Source organism: Peromyscus eremicus, chromosome 22 (genome assembly GCF_949786415.1).
Source record: "Peromyscus eremicus chromosome 22, PerEre_H2_v1, whole genome shotgun sequence".
NCBI lineage: Eukaryota > Metazoa > Chordata > Mammalia > Rodentia > Cricetidae > Peromyscus > Peromyscus eremicus.
In genome coordinates, this window is record NC_081437.1 from 20,113,289 (window position 1) to 20,136,047 (window position 22,759).

General features: G+C 42.5%; 1 protein-coding gene across 3 annotated transcripts in view; it reads right to left on the minus strand.

Moving 5' to 3' along the window:
* Lclat1 (lysocardiolipin acyltransferase 1) overlaps positions 1-22,759 on the minus strand; it is a 126,924-nt gene that overhangs the window by 14,395 nt on the left and 89,770 nt on the right. The gene's annotated exons all lie outside the window — the stretch shown is intronic.

A 22,759-nucleotide genomic window follows, 5' to 3' on the forward strand; every position in this document is an offset into this window, starting at 1 on the left:
AAGTGAACTCCACTAGATAGAAATTAAATGAAGGAACTTAGTACTGACAAATTTGAATTAACATACTTATATGGACCCATATATTCTCCCATATGTGGCTTATATAAAATTACATGTAGAAAGAAGCTTTAAATACTTTTGAGAATTTATAATATAACATCCTCATATCAAAATTCCACAATAGCAACAATTATAATATATTTCCCTTTAGAAATCTTTTTGATAATCTTTGGGTAAAGGAAGAAATTGAAAGGAAAATTATGAGTGAAAATGGAATGAAAAGGAGAATCTAAGAGCTACTGTGAAGACTGTACTCGAAGGAAAACTATATGACTTTATAAGCCTGAATACTGGAAAGAAAAAAAGAAGAAAATACTTATCTTGGAAACTAGAAGAAAAATACAAAAGGAAAGAGGCAAAGAACATTATTAAAAGTAAAGAGCTGTAATTAGCAAAGCTAAAAATAACAGAATAAACAAATGACAAGATGAGATCAATACATCCCGTGGGTCTGAGTAGTAATGAACCTGAGTGACATGAAGGCAGTGAAGGAAGCCAAGCGTGAGAAGAAGAAAGGGGTGATGAGAATCCAAACCTACCCACGTGGCAGAACTGCAGAGGATTTGCAAGCCTCACACACACAAACCACAGCTGATCATGACATGTATATATACTGCATGTGACACTAGAAATCTGACTGATGAACATTTGTGTTCCATTAAGAAGTCATGTCATACCACTAAATTAGCATAGTGCATAGGTGCTAACGATGTGGCAGGGTGGCCTAGCAGTTCCCTGTGACTCAGAGTCTTTCCGCCTCTTAATTCTACTTTCTCAGAGCTGTGTATTAAGAACAGGAGCTACAGTCAAGATTGACATAGTTCTGAAGCTTCTGCAAATGAAGTAACTTCCCCTGGCCCCAGGTGCCTCATCTGCTGAGTGGGACTAAGGAGTCTGTCAGCCAGCATGTAAAGGCAGTTCCTACATGTCAAAAGTTAATTCTGTCTACATGAAAGGCCATTTTTATTTCAAGTTTTAGACTCGGACTGCATTATCATCATCTTTTAAAGTACACTGTGCACCTGCTCTAACAGTTTTGATAAAGCTGTATTGGAAGTATTAAACCACTAGGGCTTATGTACACTTCTCAGCAATGCCTAACCCATCAGTTTATCAAACCATAAGATAGGTCCTATCCTCCACTGTGTAGTAGTCATCTGAACTAGAGCAGAAGTCCAAACTACCAAATATATGGTAGCAATAAGATGCTTTTAATACAAATAAGGGGCCCCAAAGCAAAGTCTAATGCTACTCTTTTAGTATCCTTAGTTCTAAGGCTACTCTGTTAGCATTCTTATTCCTAATGTTACTCTCTTAATATCCTTATTCCTAATGTTACTCTCTTAGTATCTTTTTTTCTAAGATTACTCTCCAAGCATCCTTATTTCTAATGTTACTCTCTTAGTATCCTTTTTTCTAAGGTTACTCTCTTAGCATGAATTTTCATATAATGAAAGCCAGCTCTCTTAATTCATTCTCTTCTCCTTTGAAAGGAAAAGTAAGTTTGGCTGGGAACAAGGTATTGTCTCTGTAAGAAAGCAAGGGAAAGTATCTACTGAGTTTGGTCCTTTCCTCAACTCTGGCTCTGCACTAAGAGCCATTCTGGTCTCAAGGCAGCCGCCAAACTGCCTTCGGTTTGTGTTCTGAGTTGCTTTGTCCTCACTCACTCAGCAACCAGAACTCCCATTCAGTATGTGAAGCCTCAGCCTGATGGAAGACTGGTGAGCTTACTCAAAATAGATTTCTTTCTTGGGCCTCCTGAATGCCCAGTTCTCGTGTGCAAAGGCTGCCACTGCTATGAGCAGAGTGAAGCTCTGGAACTTTTACTACTTTTCTCCTGAGAGGATGAAGAATCAGGGTATTTGTGGCCCAACTGTAGGACAAAAGTCTCTGGTTCTTCCCAAAGCAACAGGCCCTCTTTTTATGCAGTGTATGGAGTAACTTTTGAAGTTAGGAAAGAAAACGGGCCTTACGTATTTAAAAAGGTAAATTTCAAACAGAGCAGAAATGATGCTGACACCATCATAAGACATCTTGACACCCTCGACCAAGAGTTTCACTTTCCTGTCTCTGTCTTCCTTTTCCTTTCCTTCATTTCTTATTTCAAAAGCAGAGGCTAATATTACATCACAAAATCAACCCAGCTGGCTGCTGTTCTATGCTGTTCTAAGACTATGACTTTGTGAACATTTTACATACTGATGCTCTTTCTGTGTTTGAGTTTATTCCTTAGATAAGAAAGATTCTTCTACAGAAAGGAGAAACACACACACACACACACACACACACACACACACACACACAGACAGCAGGTCTGTGAATGAAGTGGCCTTCTGGAGGTGTCAGAGCAGTGGTCCTCAACCATTCTAATGCTATGACCATTTATAATAATTTATAATACAATACAGTTCCTCATGTTGTGGTGACCCCCACAACCATAAAATTATTTTGTTGCTACTTCATAACTATAATTTTGCTACTATTATGAATCATGATGTAAACATGTGTTTACTGATGGTCTTAGGCAACATATGTGAAGGGGGTCTCGACCCACAGGTTGAGAACAACTGTGTTAGAGTCTCTAGTAAGGTTTCCTAAACCTACCAATGAGAAATCTCTCAGTATTGACCCTTTTCAAAGCAACTTCTCAGCAAAGCATCAGTGGAATGAGAAGGGACTGACAGCTGAAATAAAAAGCTTATTTTCCAGTTAACTACTGAGATATCAACAGAAGACTAAAGCCTGGGATGGTGCTACAGCCCAACTGTTGTGACGTAACTGCTACATCTAAACAGAAGAGTAGAATGAGGCTTGGGAGATGGCTCTGGGAAGCTGAGCTTAAGAGGCAGTTTCATACTTTGCAAATCGTACTCCAGGTACAGATTTTCAAATTAACACCTCCACTTGATAGAAATAGAAACCACATTCCTGCTAACTATTCTCCCATTACTAGAGGCAGTGTCAGAGAACTCAGCTACCTTGAAACACCGGTCTGGCAGTGGCCCAGCAGTCAAAAGCTTACTTGGGCATGTAGCCCACACACAACCAAAAAAAACCCCAAACAAACAAAAACAAAAACAAAACCACCAACAAACTCAATCTCACATAGATCCCTGTGTGAAAATATTCTTAGTAATTTCATATATTATGCACAAATCACATGTGTATCAGTCTGTAAACAGGTAAACAAAATGTGATATATTCCATACAATGGAATGTCATTCAGTAATAAAAAGGAAGAAAATATGCAGCAATATGGACGGAAGTTAAAAGTACTTCTGCTAAGTAGAAGCCAGAAGCAAAAGGTTATATATTACATAATTCTATCTACACAAAACTCTAGACAAGATAAAGACATAGTAACAGAAAGCAGATCAGTCATGACCAGGGTCCAGGGGGAGGAGCTGTGTAGAGGGGCATAGAAAAGAACTTTTGGGAGTGATTAAATGTTCTGTATTTTGACTGGGAGTGATGAAATGTTGTGTATTTTGACTAAGGTGTTATGTGATGCTACATATTTATCAAAACATACAATCGTATACTTTAAATGAATAGAATTTATAACAGTGAATTCTAACTCTAAAAGTGTTAGGTTTTAAAGCTTGGGCCACCGAGGTAGCTGGGCAGGTAGAGGCATTTGCACCCAGGCCTGATGACTTGAGCTCCATCCCCAAGTCTCACAAGGTGGCAGAAGAGAGCCAACTGAAGAACTGTCCCTCTGACAGCACCATGGCACGGGTGCATGGAGACACATGAAACTGGGGGGTGAACTGGGGAGTGGGTGGCTTCTCAAATATTTGCCCTGAAAACATTTCAAGTAATTTAACAAATGTGTTATATGTGCAATAAGCTAAAAAGCTTTATAAAAAGCTACTTTGGATACTTACCCAATCAAAATGTTAGAAAACAAAGTTTGAAACAAGTCTAGAATTCATTCCCATGTACTATGTTTAAGAGTTTCTTGATGCTAGGCTTATACTGGAAACAGTACTTGCCCACTCATGAAAACAGACACTAGCATACCCACAGGCTGTGCCTCATATTTCCATTTCCTGTCCAGTGCACAACGCAGTTCCCTAGTTGTGCTATATGTAATCGAACAGTTTAAAACTTTGACTGCCCTAAGTTTTTCAGGGTCATAAATATGTTTTCTTGATACTATGTAGAAGGAATAACATCACACAATTTTGAAGCAATTGTCGATAATTCAATTAGAAGTGACAAAAACAAAAAAACTCAAGAATAAAATTGAGAAAAGCAATGGCCAATGTGTCTGGAGACAGATGTTTTAGAGGCAGACAACTCTCATTTATTAGGTTATCACAGTGGACATGGGGCTTCCTGTTTGCCAAAAAGGTAAACACACACATCCACATGCAAAACTTCCCATGAAACTCAGCACATATTAAAATGACAATGTTTTAAAGCTGTTTAATAGTTGGACCAAACCCTCCACTCACACGTTCTATCTCATTTCTTTTGTTAACTCAGTAATACTGGCCATCCCTGCACAATTCCCTGTTATGACCTGTTACAACCTTGTCAACTTGACGGATCTTATCATCACCACAGGAGCAAACCACTGGACATGGCTGTAAGGGATTTTCTAGATTAGAGTCACCGAGGTGGGAAAACCCACCCTAAGTGTGGGTGGCACATCCCACGGGTTGGGACCCCAGACAGTATTGACTCCCTTTGGCTTCTTGTGCTTTATGCTTAGCCACACAGCTCTCTTCAGGCCACTCTGACCTCTGTGGACTATTGGCTTACATGACTGCTGAGGAGCAGATGGTCTAGGGCTTGGCTTCTACTCTTCTCCATCCCTGGGTGACCTCAATACCAAATATGTGCTGCTGACTCCCAAATTCCTAACTCCAGCTGGTCTTTCATTTTTAGACTCATATATTTGACCACTAATCTTTACATCATCTTGGATGGCTAATAAGTATCTCCAATCAATGTGACCTAAACTGAACTTCAACCTAGTCTTTCTGCTAAAACCTATGCTTTCCTCAGTCTTTGTCTCAGCTGAGGCCAAATTATCTTCCCCCCCCCGACTCTTCTGTCCAGTGACCACCCATCTCACTCAAAGGCCCGCAGGCCTCTGAAGCCCTGTGCTGTGTGTGAGCTTTTACCGTTTGTATCCAGTTCCTACTTCCCAATGCCCTGCTCTGCTCCAACCACAGTGAGTGCTGTGTTCTTTGTCCTGCTGCCTGTTCCTTTACCAGGGAAGCCCTGGCCCTGTTTTACTGAAAATAGCAGGCTTCCTACATCCTTGGCACATAGAGTTGTCTGATATACTATAGATTTTACTTACTTATTGTCCCTTTTTCTTCTGCTAAATAGAAGCATAACAATGACAGAAGTTTCCCAGTGACTTCAGTAAATATATTTATGGATTAACATTCCAGTAGGCAGATAAGGGTAAACCGAGCTGAGCCTCTCTGGGATACTTGTGCTTGAGAGACAGTCTAAGAGCATCTTCTCTGACAGCCTGCAGTGGGAAGAGACACAGATGAGAGGAGCCGGAGAGTGACTGTGACTAACAATCCTCCAGACCAGAAGAGAGAAGCCACTAAGGGTCTGTGTGTCTCCTGTCCCCGTCTGGGCAACCATTGCAACATGGCTCTCTGCAGGCTCTGGTGTTCTTCCCGGCTGTCTGCTGACGTGCACTGATAAGATTTCACACACTACAGTGGGAAGTCAAGGTCACAAGTGTGGTATTAGCAGCCAGTCATGGGAGCTAACTGAAAGTATCAGGATGTGCACAGGGTCCCAGAAGGCCCACAAGTCTAAAGAGCTCAGTGAGTTTGGTAGGGCCCTCTGTCTTCTCTATCCCCTGGATGAGGACCTTCTTAGCCATGGTATGTTTGACAATGCTAAGTATATAATGCTATTTTAAGATGGAATTATTTTCTGAAATTCTAGAATACAATCCCCTGTGCTTTGTGTATCAGTTCTCTTTGATAACAAAAGGAACCTATTAAAGATTCAGGAAAGCAGCCTCTCTATTCAGATATTATCATAGGAGCATTTGTTTCCTAATTAATTCCCAAGGATGTCTTTAAATAGAATCATTAACCTCCTTACAGCGTTTTTCATTCTCTGCTGTGCTATTTTTTTCCCTCTATCCATAAGACACATGGGCCGCCGCCAGGTAGAGAAACAGTCTCACAGAGCACTTGAATCGGGGCAGACACCTCCCTGAGTGCTGTCATTGCTGCCTTACACGTGACATTCTTGTTCAGACTCTGTCCCTTCTCCGGTGTTAGAGACCCTCCTATCACTTCAGGTGGCCGCTGTGTGGCTTGACAACTACCTCCTTTGCTGACCCAGCCAAGGTAGACTCTGCTGTTGGGCGGCTTCCAGCTCCTAAAACCTCACCAGGCCTGCGAGGAATCCTAACTTGGCCTGTGCGCCCTCAGCTTCCTGGACTCATGCAAGGCCCTTCTTCTTGGTCTGGTCTTTGTTCTTTTCATTTGGTTTCCTGACATGGCAGTATTCAGGGAACAGCTCCTACAGGCAGAGAGAGGGGAGGAAGTGTCGGCATCTCTCGGGGCTCCTGGGAACCTGTGGACTAAGGGGTGCAGCTAGAAATGGGGCCTGAGAAGGTATAAGGATGCCCGGTGCCTCTCCTGGCATCCCCCCCTCCCTCCCTCCATTGATGGGATGAGCACAGGTGCTCTGCTCTCCCTCACACACACTGCCTACTCTCATTCTATCCAAGGCTTCCTGAAGCAGGAGCTTGGTACAACACTTCCTGGATTTCTCCCCCAGCAGCAAATCAGTACATATGTTTTGGCTTCATGTTATTAGTTTACTTAAGTTTATCTCTATTTACACACAGGCAGCAATGCAAACTTTCATTTACACATGAGCGGAAAGAGTTAGAACTAAACGAACCAAGAACAAAAAAAAGGCTGGACAAGAGGTCAGAGGAAAAGGCTGAAGTTCAAGAGCAGGTGATGAGACCAGAATTACACAAACGGGGGGAGACAATGAAGAGAGAAGTTAAGGATCCCACCAATTAAATTTAACATCTCCTTAACAGTCAGCACAGAGGGAAGAAAAGCAGAAGAGAAGTGTGGACAGAGCAAGGAAGCAACAATGATTAAGTTCAGTAGCTTAAAGGAAAGGCTGGGTCACTGCTTAGAGGTAGAGTGCTTAACCAACCCCCACACCAAGATACATTCACATCCACAGAGACCCTTAACTCCTCGGGGTGTGTAGCTAGAGCTACACTGAATTTGTGGTAAAAACTAAAGAGGCACATTAAATGTGTACAACCACCTAGATGGAATGAAAACTGATTCTCAAAACCCAAGGAACGCAGCAATGTAATGACTTTAGGCTCCAACACATTTTAGAACAGGATCAGCACGTTGAATTCAATTGAACGCTCGAATTAGCAGTGTGACATTACACCTAGACTTGCTAACTACTACAACAAGATCTTAAATATCCCAGAGACCTGTGGATATAAAGATAATCTCACTATGTCCAGTCCTCTGGTGTTAACAATTTTCCCCACTTTGACACATAAGTGGACAGATCATACTGAATTAAATCAACCTGTACTTGAGGAACTATCAGAAAGAGATTTAATGAAAAGCTTTACTTTGTCGAATACTCTAATTATTACAAGCTAATATTTGTCCACAGAAAAGGAATTTGTTTCAGGATTAGTCAGAGGCCAGGAGAAGCTAGAGGCACTAATTCAATAATGGAATGCCTAATTAAATGATAATGGATACTAATTATAATGTATTGCTTTTCCCTGCACATGACTGATGGAGCACATAGCTTTTCACACAGTTCATTAAGGAAACCTAAATAAAATGCAATTACTAAAACTAAGGGAAGAAAGATAAAGAGGATTGGTAAATTTAAGTTTTCTTTTTTAAAATATGGAGAAAGTCAAGTGTAACAGGAAATTTAAAGATAAGAGGAAAAAATCCTACTGGAAAAAGTATGTTCAAACGATGCATATCGAAATTATGTTTGTGTCTCCTTCCTAAACTGCATGTTATTCTCATATGTTTACAATCCATTATGTTAAAAAGGCATGTGCTTATCAATTCCAAGTACAATGAAGAGCCTATTAAATGCTCACTAAATCATGGTTATGTTGATAACCTTAGGTGCCCTGTTAGCTGAAATGGCCAAGACAGAGTCAAAGACATATGCGCAATCTGTGCCTGTTCAAAGTTTATAATCCAGTTGAAATACAAGATATAAACACGGGAAGAGCTATGTAATAACACAGGAAATGAATAAAAAAAGATCTCAAGAGACGTGAAGCGAATGTCATAGAAGTAAGTGCTCTGAGTTCGAGGAGGACAGTGGAAATATCCGACCTGTTCCAGATAACACATGCAGGACAAGTTCTTGTGACCAGAGGACACTAGGTCTTCAATGGCTGCAAAGAAACAAGCGTCAGGATGTAAGGGACAAGCGAAGAAGAGATAGCAGTAGAGGAGAGTAAAGTGCACAGCCAGTCTCACAGGCATACGGGAACTCAGTTTACGTAAAGATGATCCCAAAGCAAGGGAATAAAACTGTTTAGTACGTAGTACTGGGGGAAAATAAAATAAGATGCACACCAAACAAGGCATTTAAAGGACTCAAGATGAATAAAAATATAGTTAACATTAACAAAAGAAACTGAAGACCAAGGAGCACTTGGAAGACTTTCTTTAAAATCAAAAATTTAAGAACATAAACAAACCGTAAGGCAAAATTGTCACTATGATTATATTAAGAATTTCTGTTCAAGTGGGCATGCTGGCACAGGCCTATAACCTCAGCAGCAGGCAGGGATTGGCTTCAGAAGGGTAGGAACTCAAGGCCAGCCTGAGCTAATGGCACCCTGTCTTTAAATACACAAACTGTTCAGTAGCTACATAATACAACCATGTGTGTAGTATCTAAAACTGATTTAAAAAAAAACACACAGAAATTACTAGTTAGTACAAATGAACAGGCCACACAGTCACCTCCAAAGATATAAAGAGGCAGTTCAATGAGAAGAAATCTGGAAAGGGGCAGACATGCAAAAACCCTATCATTTAACAAGAAACTTAAGCCACAAGTTACCATTTAAAATCTGTTCAAGTGGCAAGGACCACACAGCAAGGTAATACCAAAGGCTGGCAGGAGGGTGCAGAGGTACCTCAGACATATCAGTGAGAAGTCGAGAGAGGACAGTCAAGTTAGAGGAAGTACTGAGCAAGTCACACACCGCCAGCCAGTACCTCCAGACAGTTCCACTCTTGGACGGCAGCATCCACAGGAAGTCTCAGCACTACAAGGAACTGATAAGGGTATTCATGTGATGACGGACAGGGTGCAGGATAGAGGCTACCTGCACATCTGTCTTTAGAAGCTTCAGGAAACGGGATGTGTGGAAGGGACACACCAGGGAAAGCACTTACCAGAAGTCAAGGACATGAACATGTGTGGGCTAAAAACAGAATGCCATTTCAAAAGCAAGATAAAGAATGGGCTAACAATCCTACTTGGGTAAGTGAAAAAATATAGGAACATAGAGCCAAACGTGAAGTTCACAGGAACACAAGCAAGAAAAATACTCACGCAGTACAACAGTTGGCTTATGGAAGATGAAAGAAAAGGTGTATCAGGAAAACTGGAGAAGTGGTCACACTTATAACTAGTAATGGCGAAGCCCCAGAAACCAAGGACTATGGTGACCTTCGTCCCCCGAAACTGGAGTACTATTCTTAAATGACCGACAACTAGGAACAAAATCAGGTCCTTCACAGTACTCCTCCTCCAATCTTTAGCTTCTTCATTCAGAGGCAGCATTTAAAGGTCACTTTTCCTATCTCAGCCATGGAACATTATGCTTTATTTTTGTTTGTTTCTGCTTTTGAGACAGGAGTTTGCCATGCTGCCCAAGCTGGCCTTTAACACCCGGGCTAGGTGAGTCCCTGGCTGAACACTACAGTTTTAGAACATACCACGGAATGAGGGAAGAAGGGACTGGCTCCTTGTGGCCAGTCGAACCTAGTCTAAGCTGGACTAATGTCAGGTGCAAACAGAAGATGATTCAGAATTCTTTGGTTTTATGTGAACCATTGGATTTGGGGTTTGTGGTCAAATACTGTGACACATAGGAATGCCTGCACTGCGACCTCTCCTCTCCCTTCAATTCTAACATACGACTCTTTTATGATGGAGTCACCAAGACTCCGGGGTTTGGGAAGAACATGACATTGTTTCCCTTCTACAAATCTGTGCCTCTCCTACAGAACTCACCATTTTTTTCTGGTGGAGACAGTGTTACTCTAAACAGTATTTCTTAGATTGGATTATGGACCCCCAGGTCAGGCTGCCTGGCCTTCTCACCCTTGACATCTTAGAACATACTCTTCATACAAATACCTGTAACGGAAGGATCTTTCTGTATATGGAGTTCTAAGGGCAAAGAAAGTAACAGTGAAAGTCACAGACCTGCTGTTTCCTCACTATTTTACGATATCCGCAGGATCCCCAGGAGTGAGCTTGAGCCCTGACACTCAGCTTGGCTGATCTGCTGCAATACCGTCAAGGTGCAGATTCCAGCCTGCGTGACTGTAAAGGCCCTGGGAGAAGGCCAAGAATTTAACACTGGGAGACAGGTGGTGCACGCCTTTAATCCTAGCACTTGGGAGTCAGAGCCAGGTGGCTCTCTGTGAGTTTGAGGCCAACCTGGTCTATAGAGCACCAAAACAACAGAGAAATCCTGTCTTGAAAAACAAAACAAAACAAAAAAAAACCAAAAACAAAAACAAAACAAACAAACAAAAAACCCAACAACCAGAATCTCTCCCTTTTGATTGGAAATGGAAGAAAGGGGGCTCAAGTGGTTTTCAAGGGTCTGGAGTTGGTTAATGGAAGGACTACACAGGAAACCAGGTCCCGCCTCCCAGTTCTGCTGGCTCTTTTTATGATGCCAAGGGACTGAGTAAGGACTCCTGGATTGTACTTTGATATTCCTGATAAACACAACTTCCGAATGCTAAAATCTTAAGGATACAATTGGCCTTTATATTATTTATAAGGTTGATAGCAAAAGTCTTTAGACACACTACAGTTATCTCAATTTTATTACACCAATAATCTAACTGAAATTCTTTCCATTTCTGAAATACAAGCTTCAGTTACTCAGAGTCTGAGGACCAATGGTCATATTTTGAGGCAGGATCTCTGGGGCTCTCTATTCAGCCTGTGTCCCTCCTCCACAAGCACTGGGATTACAGGCAAGAGACAATGATGGACATCTTTACGGGGGTGCTGCAGATCTGACTTGGGTTCTTGTGCTTCTACAGCAAGCTCTTTACCCCCGGAGCTATCTCTCCAGACCCGCCCCCGCCCCCATTTTCCTATTTAAATGCATAGACCTGCTCTCTACTAGATTGTACAGGCAGGCCCACAGGAAAGACTACAGCCTCATCAAGGAGTAGAAGAGCCACAGCACCTGTGGTCTGTTGTCTCTCCGCACTGGGGTCTGTGTAGTGCTCCACTTACCACCTCAGGAAACCCACCAGTCACTCTCGGGAGTACTGTCTTTCTCTCTTCAGAAAACAAACACTGTGGGCAGTGTTCTAACAGTCGGTTCAACTTGGTCCCGGGATGAATTCGAGTCCCTCTGACTTGACACTTTTCACATCTCCTTTTAGTTATAGCTTCCAATTTTCTTGCTTAGAGGTGTGTGTGTGTGTGTGTGTTTGGAGAGACAGACAGACAGAGACAGAATGATTTGTGTTGCTCACTGGCAAAATTAGAAAAGACAGCTTGATAACACAAGGCCATCCATTAAGACTCAGAACTGAATTACACATTTACAAAGAAAGCTAGACGAGAACAGTCTAGTCATTCTAGGGCTATCTGTTTCAGTATACTGGGGTGAGCACACATAGATGGAGGCTCCTCCCTTTGTTGGGGTGACTGGTGATCCTCACCTAAAGTCCAAAGCCCCAGTTTCACACTAATCTGTCTTTACTCTAGAGCAGTGGTTCTCACCCTTCCTAATGCTGTGACCCTTTAATATAGCTCCTCAGGTTGTGCTAACCCCCAACCATAAAATTATTTTCACTGCATATTTTCACTTCATAACTATCATTTTGCTACTATTATGAATCGTAATGTAAGTATCTGCAAGATATCTGATCTGTGACCCCCAAAGAGGCTGTAACCCACAGGTTGGAACCCGTTGCTCTAAGGGGTCTCCGAGAAGATGTCATTCTTGACCTGATTAGTGTTTGGAATGGTCTTGAAGTCATCACAGAACCTGACATGTAAGAACACACCTAAATGAGAAGGAATACCTGAAACTGCCCAAAATGTCACAGATCTTTCTTACAGGATCCATTTCTGAATCATGAGGAAGTAACATACTTTTAATTGCTTTTTAAAATTTACAACTCATTCAGAAATTTTACCAGATGACACTGGTCCCCCAAGGGCAATGTCTGAGTATTTTAACTGTGTGTTTACTGTGTGTTTCTACATCATGTCATCCAGTGCTGACTTGTAATTATTCAATATTGCTGGACAGGTGGCTAACTTGACTGTGTGGCTTAATGAAGATTTCTCAACCTTGGTGACTATCATTTTCACTGAAATAAACTAGGTTTTGAAATAGTGACTTTAATCTGATGTACTCACAGCTTTTATGTCCTAGTCACCTGAGACAATCAGGGGCAGTATTTTCAGATAGTTAAGAGTAGAAAAATTCCTGGTCAAGAAAATACTCTAGCTGGGTGTGGTGGTGCACACCTTTAATCCCAGGAGACAGAAGCAGGTGGATCTTTGAGTTACAGGCCAGCCTGGTCTACAGAGTGAGTTCCAGGACAGATAGGGCTACACAGAGAAACCCTGTCTAAAAAGAAGAAGGAAAGGAAATACTCTGGCCTGGGTGGAGACTCTTAACATTCCATTCCAGTTGGGCCTGGTCAATCACCTACACAAGGGGTCACCTCTAGGAATGTGGACTCGCCTCTAGACAAGCTGAAGAGACAGGTGGAATAATCAGTCATTTCATGAGATTTTGTTCTTTTCCTTCCCAGATTCCCTACCCAATGAAGTAGCCTGCTGGACTACAGCCATATAGCTTTTTCTAAATCTGCCCACTTTTCTGAATTGTTGAGAAAAATGTGTCTTTTTTTTTCCATTTCTCTTTTCTAAGCATGCTTTCTTAAAATTTTGTGTTTCCCCAACATTTCGGGTCTCCTTACTCTTTCCTTAAAGTCTTTCTCCCAGCCAGATGGCTTTTGTTGGCCATGCCAACATGCCTCCATGCCAGCTGAAACTGCAAGCTATTTTTTTCCCTTCTTCCATTCTCTAGCAGCTGTTGAGATTACAACTGTCCTGAAAACAAAACAAACACTAATAAACCATTGTCCTTGAGTCCATTCTTAAATCCTTTTATTAATGAAACCAAGAATGCCAAGAGGGGAGGACCCCAATTCCCCTGTCTCAAGACTACCTAGAGAGCTAAGACAGTCCTTTTCTTTTTGTATCTAACTATAATATAAGCCTCTAGTCCTTGGAAACTTCACTAAGAGTTAGGGAATTCTGAATGAGATGCTATTGGCTAAAGTCATATTTTAAAAAGTAACTAGCGTAGATCTACTTATTGGCTATAAGAAGAGGATACCCATCATCTTAAGAACAGAATAATTTCAGGGCCCTCTGGAATTATGTGAATTTGGTAATTTCGGGGGATTTAAATAATTTAAATAATTCTTTATCAAATTAATCCCCAAACTGGAAGACAGACAAGATCAGTCTATATGGTTGCTGTGGTGTTTGTTAAAGTCTGAGGGCTAATTCTAATCTCACTGTGTCCTTATCAATGGGAACAGCCTCCTATGGATATCCTGAGGATAAGAACCACTAAAATCTACAGGTTTGGCTTAGAACAAGACACATTTTTGGCACTCATCAAACTAAGATGAATTATTTTGGTGATCTGCCTTGAACTTCTGTGTACCACTTCCTGGGACATTTCCAGTATGTGAGTATATAAAAATGGTGGTACTTCTTCAGTGAAACACAGAAGGCAGGAAGAAAGAAGTTCCTGTTAGACATGTTATATTTGAGGTGGTAAAGCAGTGTCTAAAAAATTAATCAACACACTTATTAGAAACACAGAAAGGTCAGACGTGAGGAGACTGACTGGCCAGAAGCAAGCATCTGAAAATCATTAGCAAGAAGAAGCCAGTGTGTCATGGTTAGAGGTATACTCTCAAGGAGCCACTAAGGAGACCAGCTGGGGTGACGGTCACAGCTGTGAGGAATGGTTTTCACACAGAAAACCAGAAAAGGAAGGGAAACCATGCAGCCAGAAGGCTAACATCAGAGTACCATCTTGAGGAACATCAGTGACGAAGACACTGACAATCATGTGGAAAGTGTAAGGCCTCTAGGCCAAAGCCTTGTTAGGTGGCTCTGTCTGTCCTTTCCAGGTTTAACTGAATTACTGTGGGGATGGACTGGGGCAGCCTTAGCATCCACCAGAGCAGCAAAAGTCCCTTGCTTAGTGTTTTCAATGAACTTTCCTTTGTGGACAATCAGTCAGAATTCAGGATGTGGGAGAGTGAAAATAGAAAGTTGCTACTGGTTACTTTTCAAAACCAAAGGAAGGTCAGTGGGGCCCTCACAGGACCACAGGGGCTGGGCTCCTTCGGCTTTTACCAGGCACTGGATTCACTCAAGGCCCTCAGTTCACGGACACTGCTACCAAATCTTTCTTTCCAAGAGCAGCTTTAGGGCTGTAGGGGGGAGGAGATATACTTCACTCTCAGAATGGGTACTTGTGTTACTGATGAGGAAAATAGCTTTCGGAATTCTTTTAAATTAATTCTGCAAGCCTGAAATTGACTTACATATTTATTTTATATATTTGAACACATTTTAAGCACTAAAGCAATTTCTAAGAATAGTAGTAAGAGGGAAAAAATCTGGAGAAATGAACTAAAAACACAGCATGCGAATTAGTCTGCTTTAGAATACATCTGCATAGTGTCCTGCAGTGGTATATTTTACAAAGGGAATTAAAGCCATGAAATTAACATTTTAATGAAGCAGACAGACTATTGACGTCAGGACTACTCACTGACTGCTGCTTCCAGGTGGCCTAATAAGATGAAAAGGGAGTTTATACCTTCAGCTAGTCTAAGCTAGGGCAATTTGGAGATTATCACTGAATTTAAATTAGAAAATACTGCTGTGTGCAAACAGGGTAGGCTAGTAAGTAGTCTTTGCAAACCTTGGCACTATTAATGCTTAATTTAAAAAACTAAACACACACACCCACCGAATTTTTTTCTAAAGCACTGTCTTCAAACCCAGGGAAGTCAGTGCACTTTGAAAACATTATAGGCTTTATCTGCATAACTCCTCCTAATTTCGTAGAGGTCCAGGTCGGGTAAGAACTAAAAAGGGAAGTTACCTGGGCAACTTTCCACCTGCATGGACACTGCAAGGACACAGGAGCAGCTTCTCCACTGCAGCCAGAACTAAGGGGAAGAAATGTTCTTAGTACCCAAGGAAACCGAAGGCTGCAATCTGTCCCCATCTCCAGGCTCTCACTCTTTAGTTTGTCCTAAAAAGAAGAGTATGACATTCTTCAAGTGGTGTGAGGCAGGGGTCGGTCAGTAAGGTGAAACCCGTGGGTCACTTCTTCCTGTGTCTGCTGAGGAGCTTGTGCACTAAGAATAACTTTTCACTTTTCCTTTCAGATGATGAAATTCTCAGAATATTATGAAGCATCAAGTTCAAGTTTCAACTTCAACAAATAGAGTTTCATAAAGACCCGCTCATGTGTTCTCATTAGCCAGTTAACACAGCTGGAAAGCTAAGCACGTGCCTGCACAGCCTAAAATATTTACTAACTGGTCCTTCACAGGAAAAGCTTGCCAGCATGATTTCTCCTAGCCGGTCCTCTGTGAAGTCACAGCTCCACAGAGCACAGAAAAGATTTACAGATTACTTGAAGGATTCCAGTCTGACCCTGTCCCTTTCAAGAAATGACCCTCCTGGGCACAGATGCCTCCCCAGGGAGGAGAAAGGACCCACATTCCGTCATGGACTAGGATACAGAGCTCCAGCAGAGCTACAGATCAATTCTTTGTAAGGTCACTTTTTAGCATTCACACTGTATAGCTAGGTAAATACTCACGGTAGAACGGGAATAGCAATTGCATTTCTCTTCTGTCTCACTAATCTTTTTCCAGAAATTATAATTACCTCACTTTTCTCTCTGCCGAATTTTCTGGAGACCTGTCACGTGCTCATCCCCAAACCATCTGCTAAAGGTCCAAATCTCTTTCTAGGTACTCAAACATCAGCTAACTCATCAGTCTCCCCTTCGTGGGGTCATCCTCCTTGGACCCTTCTCTGCTCTACTGAACTGGGACCAGATCTGACATCTGGTGTCTGGGCTCTTTTTCTTGTCCCTCACCCTGAGGATGCCTCCCTGTAAGCGTCCTTGATATTGTTAAGATTATGTAGGCCGGGCGGTGGTGGCGCACGCCTTTAATCCCAGCACTCGGAGGCAGAGCCAGGCGGATCTCTGTGAGTTTGAGGCCAGCCTGGGCTACCAAGTGAGTCCCAGGAAAGGCGCAAAGCTACACAGAGAAACCCTGTCTCGAAAAACCAAAAAAAAAAAAAAAAAAAAAAAAGTGAGGGATGTAAACCTAGAGTATTATGAATGCTTAAATGCTGTTCCTCTCAACTTGCTTGAGACTTGGGCTCTGTTCACTATGTTCAGAATTCTTAGCTGATCCCACTTTTCTTAGAAATGGAAGGATTTTCACTTTTTTTTTTTTTGCCAGTATTAGCTTGAGCAATGTAATGCCACCCCAATGTGTGTTTTTCTAGAGCTTCTTTCTTCTCCTTTGCATGAAGAAGCTTTGAGTTTTGCTGTTAGAGCTCTAGTACTGGATGGACACTGCACTTTCTTATCAACATCCTTCCTTGGATCGTGCCTCTACCTAGAAACTTTTACCCTTAATTCTCGAACAGTTTCTTTGATACTTTATTACCTGTGGCAAAGTGCAAAGACTGCAGTACTCAGAGCCTGTTTTAAGTATTTACTCTGGACCAGGACTGTTTCCTACATAAGTTTCCTCAGTATTTTGCATTGTATATTAATGCTAACCTTCTTGTGTATTTGTTTCACGGAATGGAAGGTCTTGATTCTCCTTTATAGATAAAATGGTAAAAATCTGCCATCCAGATGAGGCGGGACATGCTCTGTCTGAAAATCAGATCGTCTGCCTGATGCAGCCTAGACTTGGTGACTCCCATCGCCCTCGCTGAGCCTAGGGTAAAGCTCTAGGTAGCGGGTAAGTCCATCACCTCTCTGGTGCACACGGGAGCTACCTATTTTGTTTTAACCTCTCACTCGGGTCCCCAAATTCCCTCGCCAATTTCTGTCATGGGGATGGACAGGACCCCCTTACTTTCCACTTAAGACCCTGTTACTTCCCTGCATTCTTGCAGGGGGATTCTTCTCACACTCTTCTAGCCATACCTGCTTGCCCTGTACCTCTACTTGGTTGTGATAGTCTCAGCCACTTTGGGGCCACACTCACCTTGGCCCCCACAACCTCTCCTGATTCCCACCTTCTTCTCCCCTTAATAGTCTTACAGTTCCTACCCCAGACTGTCCTGTCCCTACCCTTCCTTATCCAGTGGACCCCCAAGTATAAGTATCTCCACCCTGGTGGCTGTTACTCACAATCAGCCAGTCCTACGCCTTAAGGAGCCCTCTTCCTTCCCAGATCCCAGTTTCCTATTTCTGAAACCCATCGCTGAGGCCTCAAGCCCATTATCACTTGCCTTTTATTTCAGGGACTTTAATTCCTATCCATTTGCCCTGCAACACCCCCATTCTTCCTGTGCATAAACCTTCTGGTGCTTACTGTTTAGTACAAGACTTCCGCATCATTAATGAGGCAGTTATTCCAACACACCGGTGGTTAACAACTCATACAACCTCCTTTCTAACACCACACACACACACACACACACACACACACACACACACACACACACACACAACTTCCCACTTGACTGTCCTGGACCTAAAAGATGCTTTTCGTTTTAACTGTCCCCCTGCACCCCGACTCATAACTGCTCTTTGCCCTCACCTGGAGGACTCTGAAACGGACCTCCAAGCAGCTTACATGGACTGTACTCCCTTAGGGTTTCTGAGACAGCCTTCATTTCTTTGGCCAAGCCTTGGCTCAGAATCTTTCTACCTTTGACCCTGGACCTAGCACACTCCTCCAATAAGGAATCAGTCATTTCAAGACACCAAACAAACTATCTGAAGGATGATCTGTATTATGTTCCACTCCGTGTGTAAATATACCTGCCTCTCCATTAATGCAGATGATGGCTTCGGGACCAGGGCCAACATTTACCTAATGAAAAGATCTCCACGGGGGCTGTCTCGTTCTCCTTGGGCCATGAAAAAGATCAATCCTTTATGTAATGATCATTATCGAAGTGTGTATCATCCAAACACCACAGGGTCTCGTGCCTTCCTGAAGGCAGTGACGGCAGCCTGTGCCTCGCTGTGGAGTGTGGAGGAGAAGAGTCTCTGAATGTGGATAGAGGAGCACGCCAGGACAGGAAGTCCTCCGGCAGCAGCTCAGCTCTGATTCGCTCTGCACATGCGCACGGCTCTGTTTCCTTCCTCCTGACAGTCTCCACTCTCCCGGGGCTAGACCCATACACAGGGCCTCCTATTCTTCTCCTGACAACCTGCCTTCCCAACTTCCTCAAGAAACAGATCGATCCCTGAGGTCTCCAGGGTGGCGGTTAACCTAATGCTTCTTCATCCACACCTCTCACTGAGCGTGAGCCCACTGACTCCCAACTCCCCCCTCCCACGTCATCCCATGCCAGCAGAAAGTACCCATATACCCAAAAAGGGTAAGATGTTTAGCTGGGAATTCCGCTCCAGGCCACCCCCACCCCCCTTGTAGACCCCACCTTCAGAAAGCACACCATGCTGTAGCTCCTCAAGACCAGGCCACCTGGTTTTTCCTGGTCTCCTCTGCTAATCACATCCCTGGGGGCGGTCACATCTCTGCCCCCGCCCTACGTTACACCTGGGTATGTTTTTGCCCAATAAACTTGATCTTTTATTTTTAATTCGGCTTGAGTCAGCAGAAAGACTTAATATTGGGGTAGGGAAACCATTCACGAAGGTCGGGAAAGCAGTATTGACCTTGTGATTAGGAATCAGCACTTGCAGACCAAAGTGCTGCTTCAGAAGAGTGGCCCAGGTAGAGAGCATGATGTTTACACGCTCCAGTACCAGACTCACTCCGTTTAGAGCTGCAGAGGCAAAGCCCACACCAAATGTGTATGAAAGCAGACACTGAGGAGAATCAAGGGCTTCGACTCTGTGAAACACTCTGAATGAACGGAGGCAGAGGCCATGGCTTCGGAAAAGGTCAGCAGGTGCACAGTCCCAGCTGTGTCCAGGGAGAGGTGTGAGGTGACCAGAGCCTCAGCTCCAAGCTGCTTTACTAAAAGACAGAGTCACAAGGGAACTTCTTGAAACCCTGTCTTTTCAGTTGCAATTCTTTGCACCCAGCACCGGACACATACTAGTCACGCGCAGCACTAAGTGCTTGAACAGCTCGGCCGCCAACATGACCTTCCTTAAAGCTGCCTCCTTGCCTGTTGCTCACTGTGAAAAGATCTTGCGGGTTCCATCAGGTCACCGGATGAGATCCACCAGCTACAGCCGACCACCTAAATTCCTCTGAACCAACAGGTACATGGGGAAGGCAGGGAAAGGCCAGGTAACGTGGCTTTTGTTTTGTTTCGTTCTGAAACGAAGTTTCTTCCATTTGTTTAGAGATTATTTTTTACATTTTATTTGTGTGCATGTGTTTGTGTCGAGGTGTGCCATGTGTGTGGGTAGCCTAGAAGGCCAGAGGAGGGCTTTGGATCTACTGGAGCCAGACGTACTGGCTTTGGTGAGCCACCAGTGCTCCCAAGTGAACCAGGTCCTCCCTGAGAGGAAAAAGTACTCTGACTGGTGAGGCATCTCTGCAGAACCCAGGAGGTTCCTTAAGTGACTCATTCCATCCTTTACCATCGACATTAATCCTAAGAGACCCATTTTGGCGTTATCCCCCAATCTGACCTAAGTCTCAACTGTGTTTTGTTTCAGTTTTGAAGCATATATAGTTTAACAATCATTTTATATTATATGCCAACTGCATGACTATAAACACTTGAATCCAGCATTTATATCATTCTGTTGGTATGTCTCTGGCACTGTTTTAAAAACAGAAAGAAACTTTTCCAAATAACTTGAATGCCTTTGTTAATATGCATTATTTCCTGCATCTGTTAACCTTGAAGTGTGACGCTTATACAGCTTAACTGGGATAAAGAATTGGTGCTGAACTAGTCACGTTCTATAACAACAACATTTCTGTTAGTGCACTTAGCTCCCCCGGGTGGACCGAAATCTCCAGTCTTGATCTTAATGTTCACTGACCACAGGAAACACTAAACTGAGGAAAAGTCAGGGCTTTGCTTGGGTTGTCTCAGCACCTCAACAATTATGAGCATGCAGAGCAACCTGGGGTTGAAATATGACAACAGCTCTCAGCATGTAGAAAATAGTTGGAAAGTGACAGCATGCAACATTCAGAGTTGGCATCCAAACCTGTAGGTTCTCTTTTGGGAAAGAATACAGATCTATTGTTTGAAGCCCTTGGTATAAATATCACCTTGACATAAATAAACCTAATGTGTGTGTATGGGGTGGGGGGGCGGGAGACTACTGTATCTATTAAGTTCAGTAAAAGGAGCTGTGTACTGAAGGATACTGGTAAGAAATAGGGAGAAAGAGTGCATGTGGCTTTGGAAACCAAGGGAAATGTTCTAGCTAGGAAGATGAGAACCCAAGCTGAGCACAATGATACTAAGACTCAAGTTTAGTGCTTGGCACTTACCTACACAAAATCAAGCCAGTCCACATTGCAGCATGGAGAGGAGAGGCTCATGAGGCTCCACCCCAAGCTGGGGAGCTACTGGCATCTAATGGCTGTGTTGTCTTAGGAAGTGTGGCAGTGCCAGGTTGCCATGTGCACGTGGGTAGTACTAAATGGACTAGGTGGTTTATAAAAAGTAGGGGTTGAGAGTTGAGATGAATATGATTAAGATACATTATATATATGTATGATACTGTTCAAGAAGATGTTAAAAACCAACAAATGTTACCACAGCCATAGTAATACCAAACCAAAGTAACAGAAACAGGAAGTAGCATGAACAATGAATCTTATCCCTAAAGAAGACACACTAGCTTGTTCTTTAGTTTCATCACGTATAAACTAGATTTTCAAATGTTGATTTTAGAAATAACCATGAGATAAATTTACCAGGGTTTTTTATAATAAAACATTGGTTGACTTTTATCTATAAATTTTGAGTTTTGAAGGGCTCTATGAACCCATGCTCCCTAAACCAGAATATACTGTTTCATCTGGTTTTAAATTATGAAAATCCTTTTACCTATAACACTCAACACCACGGGTAAGGAGCTCATAACTTGGCTAACTGAGAAGAGGAGGAGCTACTATCCACATCACACTCCTCAAAGTATAGTTCACTGAAGGAGAGTGCTAGTAGTAGGCTGGGCAGTCACAGGAGATTCTGTTAATGAAGAGATGACTCTTCTTACCTGTAACAAATGCTACTAAAATGTATGGAAGGAAGTAAACAATCTTTTCTAAGTTTTATTCAATCTATTACTATGCTGGGTAACTCCTCCCTTCACAAATGAAATGATACATTTCAGCTCAGTTCTAGAAACAATGTAATTCATTTTGAATTGAGAAAATCACATTAATAGAACTTTATAATACAGTAATATAACTAAGTTAGGGAAAAGAAATGCTCTCTTATCAATTACTTTTTAGGATTCCATTCTGTCCTTACTGTTACATCCGTCTTTGTAAGGCACGTGCTGGGATATGGGGACTGGAGTAGAAACCAGAGTGGACAGTATCCACTCCAATCCCAGCGACAAGAGAAACAACCCTCACACCATGAATGGTCTGGAAGGAGAGATCACTTGTAGCCCAGACAAGTCTTGAACTTGTGGTCCCCTTGGTTCAGCCCCAGTTGAGATTACAGACTGGTACTGTCAGACCCCACTGAAAGAAACCATCTAAGAAAAGCATGAGTCAAACCCAGTTTTCAAGGAGTATAGATAGATATCCATAGACTACTTGGGGCATTTTAGACAAAGATAGTGTGGTCCATTTTTAATTGTTCGTGTCTGCCTGTCATAGTCTGTGAGCTCTATGCTAAGCAGTGAGGCAAGTCTATGATTCTTTTCTTTTCTTTCTAAATCTGGGTACTTTCATGTGTACGTATATGTGATGCTGGTACTTAAACTTGGACATTGAACAACAACAAAATATGTCCTTTACCAGTTATCAGAACATTCTAAATATACCACATAAATATAAAACAGTTGTTTACAACATCTATAGAGAGTGGTGAGTCAAGAATTAGAGAAACATGCTATCCTATTTAATGTGGCAAAAGCAGTTCCAAAGTCCTCTCATTTGTTTGCATTGAGATATACAATACGAAGATTCACTTCTAGTGGTGGTGGTGCTCACCCTTAATCTCAGCACTTGGG